The sequence below is a fragment of the Manihot esculenta genome, chromosome 13 (genome assembly GCF_001659605.2).
Source record: "Manihot esculenta cultivar AM560-2 chromosome 13, M.esculenta_v8, whole genome shotgun sequence".
Taxonomy (NCBI): Eukaryota; Viridiplantae; Streptophyta; class Magnoliopsida; order Malpighiales; family Euphorbiaceae; genus Manihot; species Manihot esculenta.
Window position 1 is genome coordinate 33,174,777 of NC_035173.2, and position 6,000 is coordinate 33,180,776.

Consider the following 6,000-nt stretch of genomic DNA (forward strand, 5'->3'; position numbering starts at 1 on the left):
AATGCTACGTCCCAATAAGGGGAGTACCCATCAATAATCTATTACTATAGCATCAGTATAATGTTAACATTTATTTCTTGTGTAATTTGTTGTAATAAGTTATTTTGAGCATAACCTTGCTACTACAGGTGTCAGATGCATATGTGATAGGTTAATAGCCTTGATATCTTATGTGTAGTGTGAGTCTTATATAGACAGATATGATAACCATATGGTTTAGTAAAGGACTAGAAGGAGGAAATGAGTACAAGTCAAAGCCACATAGAGTTAAGCAAGTCACTAGTGCAGCAGCCCAGAAGCAGTGGTCGACATAGAGGAGAATAGGAGTACACCAACCAACAAACAAGTTCATGGAGAAGACTGAAACGCCAACTTCAAGTGACATTTGCAAAAGATTGAAGACTTTTAGTAGCTTAGTTGTAACGGTCAGCTGCCTGCTTGCGGCTTCCGTCCCACATCGTCAGATTATAGAAAATCAGAATTTAATAGAATTTAATATAATTGCTAGCACGAAACTACTAAATAATTTGGGTTAACCATTTTAGACTAAGTGGAAAGTGGGTCCAAAAGTTATTTGGGCTAGTTTGGAAAGGGTTGTTTCAATTGGTATCAGAGCCACCCTGGGTCAGACAAATTATGCAGAGCTAGTGGACCTACGAGGAAAGGGCTACCCGTGTGAGACGAGGTGGAGTCGCCCGAGGTACTAGCGAACCACAATACCCAAGGGTCCAGTCCTGGTTAGCAATTGTATTCGATCCAGTTGCGACGAAAACATCATAAATTTAGTGGGATCGAGTGTAACGGTCAGTTGCCTACTTGCGGCTTCCGTCCCACATCGTCAGATTATAGAAAATCAAAATTGAATATAATAGCTAGCACGAAACTACTAAATAACTTGGGTTAACCATTTTGAGTCAAGTGAAAAGTGGGTCCAAAAGTTATTTAGGCCAGTTTGGGAAGGGTTGTTTCATTAGTCGACAAGATAAATGATTCAGCAAGGACAAGACTTTCGATATTGGTATTCGGGCAAATAATTTTTATGCCTAGAAATAGCAGCAATTCTTGTGGAGCCAGTCAAAGTGAGGAAAAGGATCAAACATCCAAGCAGGTTGTTAAAGACCCCCGGACGAGCTCAGTCAACGAGGACGTCAACCGTTTAAGTTGGGGAGTGTCAAGGGCCTATAATTTTGGCGTACTAAATGTAATTTTTCAACATTGTAATATTAAAAAGCAATATTGGAGAAAATATGTATAAAATAGTAGTATCAAAAGGACCGCGACAAATTTTTGTAATTCTTTTTTATTTATTTATTAAAGGGGGTGTCACCTCAAACATATTGATGTCTTCTCCTATCACAGTTCTATTTATTCTTAAGACTTTTTAGGGGGGAGTGACTAGTTGGCCACCAGTGAGAGCTGTGCCCAACTGGCTATCGTGGGCTTGAAGTGTTGTCGAGTTGTGCCTCTACTCCTTGTAGATCATTCCCATATCTACAAGCGATGTGATGACTATTGTAACGGTTGTATTGATTGGAATGTATAGTTACAATTTTGCTCCTTAAATAAAATAAGTAGTTTGTTCATGAGTTTTCATGACCAATTATTTTCTTTTGTGGCTATTGTAAGGCTTGCGAATGTATATCGCCTAGGGCTTCGTTGGAGTTTTAGGTAATCTTGACAATCGAGATTGTCTGAAATTACAGATTATCAGATGATTCTCAAGGCTAGCTTGGTTTGAAGGTAGTCAAATCAAGTGCCGCATGGTCCCAAATAGGTACTAAAATACAAACCTGGGACAAATGGTGGGTGCCCATTCGATGTATAACGACCTGAAATCCGAACCGCTACTGGCGATAGGATTCAGATCGACTTAAGGTCGCCGGAACCCGTAGCAAGTCTACTATACATCTTGTGTACTTGATAAAAATCTCATACATGATCATACATTTTCATAAAACTTAAACATTTCACGAACCAAGGCCTGACCTGTGCATGCATCATAAACTGTATACATAAAACCCACACTAGAGCCCTCATCAAATGCTCTAGTATGGTAAACATCACATGAACAAGCATTCATCAACAAAACTAACACAAACCCTAAAACTTTAGATCTAATCATTTCATGCATTTCTAACCCTTAACCATTTCTTAAAACTCATTTAAAACATAAGAAAAGCAAGGATTTAGGCTTACCTCTTGGAGATCTAGGAGTGACAGCAACCCCAACGTGGAGATGAGTCCAAACGGTCTCTGGAGGTTTCCAAGGTTTCAAAACTCAGATTTAAGCTCAAATCTTCAAAAAACGAGGGAAAACTCATGAATATCTTGAAGGATTTGTAGGAAAAACAACAAAATCAACTATGGGAGGTCAAGAACTCACCTTTGCCCGAAAATGGAGAGTTAAATGGAGAGAGAAACTCTCCCATTTTCGGACTGGAGACCTCTTATAGATGGCTGGCCAGACCACCTTCGGGGGCCGAAAGGAGAGCTCCCGCGACAGCACCAAGTTCGGCGGCCGAACCTGGTTTTTCCCCTCCATAGCATTTTTATTTCTTTCAAAGATCTTTAGCACAAAAACCAACAGTAAAACCATAAAATTCATTTTGTAAAAAACTTATTTTACCCTTCTAAGAGGTTCCGACATCCGAGATTCCAGATTTCAGATTCCAACGGAGATTCCGTCAGAAGGTTGAAATTCCGATGCTGGAGTCTAGCCGGGTATTACACGATGTTGGATTTTGCTCCTATGAATCCTCTTGTGGATATTGCTTGCTTTACCTTCCCCAATCTCACATTGTTTTCCACTATTATTATAAGCATATAATAATCGTTCCCTTCTAATGAATGTGATGATCCAGGGTGATTAGCATTCAGACACGTGTAAGATAATCTTTTAGGGTTTTTACAGGAATACTTAGGTAGTAGATGAGGATAATAATGAAGCTGAGTGATATATTTCAAAGGGACTAAGATTTTGGAATTGCAAATGAGTAAATGGCAGTTTAGAAAGACAAAAAAAATCATCCCTTTTTCGAGAGTGGTAGAGGTTTTTTTTTTTTTTTTTTAAAAGCACGAATGGTAGAGGTATATATATCAATGTTTGTACATTGTACATTTGCAAAATGTTCCTTCAAAAGGGACGATTTCACTTTTAGCAGGTTTTTCAGGCAGTTCATTTATAATATGCAGTTAGCTCATTTAATATTTAACCAGTTAAGATCATGTATTTTTCTAATATACACTATATTAGGATTATCATAACACGCACATTTAGAGTTTTGTATGGAGGATGGAATTAGAGGTCGTATCTCATGGGCTCCGAGTAAAAAAGGTGTTAGATTAGTAATAGGCCGGACTCTTTTTAATTAGACATTCTATTAGTCCGACCAAACTAGTGAGCCTTAATTTATTATAATTAATAGAATCCAAAGTAGAGGTTTACACGTATTTTAATATGGGCAGGACATGTCTTTTATATGTTATCACCTTTCAATTATTTATCCTTTAGTTTGATTATTGATCGCATACATATGGAATAATCAATAATTTATTAGTATATTATATGATGTCCAAATATGTGAACTTATTGTCCATATTTTTGGTGAAACTTATTTATTACATTACATTAAAAAGTGATGTTGAAATTTAAAGATTTTTGTTGCAGTGTCACACACAATCACTTTATTGAAATAAAGGTAAAAAATTAGTATTGCTTTACAGAACTAAATTTGCATTCTTTATTTGAAATAAAATTGATAATTTATTGACTAAAATTTTAATTGAACCGTATAAAAAAATATTCATAAAACTGGCTTATCGATATAGGTGACCTACCTTTCAATTTCTAATAAGTGCCTTTAAAAATTTAAAAGAAAATATTTTACTTTTCTTATTAAAATTGTTCTACTTGAATTTAAATTAATTAGATTAACAAATTTTAAAAATTGGATGATCCATACTAAAAAAATTAGCAAATGCTAAAATTGAAAAAACAAATTGAAGTGTACAACTTATTTAGAGAAAATATTTTGCCTATAAAGGCTACCATTCTCCTATTTGCATACAAATTCTTTTAAAATTTTTTTTTGAAGTTTATCTATATAATAATTGATGATATGAGATCCAGAGAAAATCGGGTTTACTATAGTTGAGTAAACTCTATCTTAAGAGAAGGATGTCCCTCTCCTTTTATCCTTTTTTCTTTTTTGGCCAGTAGCGTCTAACGGCCTTTCTGCTACAAAGACGTCTGTCTTTGTCGTTCAACTCCGTACGTATGGGGTGTCAGTTTCCCTTACTTATGTCAAGCGGCCATTTAATTCTCTCCAGGGCGCATGCAAGAAGGACTGTGAAAAGACCGGGCCTGCTACCCACTACCGGGTCCCATCACGGAGCTGGCTTTAACATTGCGGATTCTGGGCTCGCAGGTGGCCCAGGTCGGCTGAGGTCTTCATGTCCAGTCCATTGTTGTGGGCAGACTTTTCTTCAAATGCTCCAAGCTTTGGGCTGACCTTTAATATCATGGGCCCTAGTCCAGCCGGGAAAGGGAAAAGACCCAGCGGTTAAGAATAATGAAAATCATTCGATGAATAAGTGTTTGCATTATGAATAAAAGGTTTGAAAAAAAAAGAAAACATCATGAATAAAAGGAAGATTTCATTAGAAAATCGTTAGAAAGGCAAGTAATGAATAAAAGTTTTTAATTATATAGATACTTGAAAGATTTAATGGAAAAATACGATGCATTATAGGAATCATGGGTGGGTAGGTAAAGCCTAGTTCAAGTGGATTTAAATATAGTCATAAATTAATTGGGATATTAATTCTTAATTGTTTAATACCAAATCAATATTAAATTAACTAGTTTCTCAAAAGGATTAATTGATTGATGGGTATAAAGTCTCAATTTTAAATTCTAAATAGAATCAAGTATACCCCAAAAATATTCATTTTCATCATTTAACTTAGGACTAGTAATTATAAGTATATTTGCTTTATAAAATTCTATTAAATTCCATACTTGACCAGCAGGAATTAATAAAGCTTGAATGCTTGGCCTATGAGAGCACCATAGCCATTAAGATGAAGATGCTGCAGCATGAAGCTTCTGGTGACACGTGCAAGGGATGATCGATCATTGATATGCAATAATATTGTAGCAAAGATCAAAAGTAAAAGTTGATAGTGGAAAACTGTCCCCTCGTGTGGTGGTCACTTTTTATTTTTCATTTTTTAATTTTATCCAATCTGTATAGGCAACTGATAAAGGTATGAGATGGGTAGATAGGCAATAGGGATGAATGGATCGATCTCTTTCATATGGGTAAGAAGAAAGTATGAGGTTGATGGATGAGGATAGGAATATAAATAAAAGAAGTTTGTTTTATGGCCTTTTACTTTAGAAGAAGAAGAAGAAGAAGAGGAAAGCTTCTAAAGGCTAAAGCAACTTGGATTCTTCTATATTACTTTTGATTCATTTTAAAGTTCTGAGAGAGAACAAGTAGGATTTTTAAAGTAATCATATCTGGAAACTAAATAAAAAAAAAAAAAAGAAAGTTTATTAGGTACTGCAAGTTTCATAATAATTAATTCATGGGTCATTGCCTCTTTTACAAGATGATTGAACGACTGTTGGCTTTCTTCAGAGTAGAGTGTGGTCCAAGCTTCTAATTAATAACAATACTTCTCCCTTCGGCTTTTTTCCAATTTAAAAGTTGATCATCAGCCATCTCTATTCTGTTGTTGATTTGGGGCTCCAGATGACTGTCAGATGGCCTTATATTTTTCTGTTCATGGCTTAAAGCCTGATTTTGATGATGTAAACTTGCCCAATGGGCCTTATGCAACTAAATTTGCATGTCATGAAAAAAAAAATTCTAAATCTGCAATTAGCCAAACCCAGCTTGAAAAATTCCAAACTAAACCAACACATATATGCATGCATGTATATTCAGAGATTTTTTTTTTTGAAAAACTAGCAGAAAGCTTGTTGATCTTATG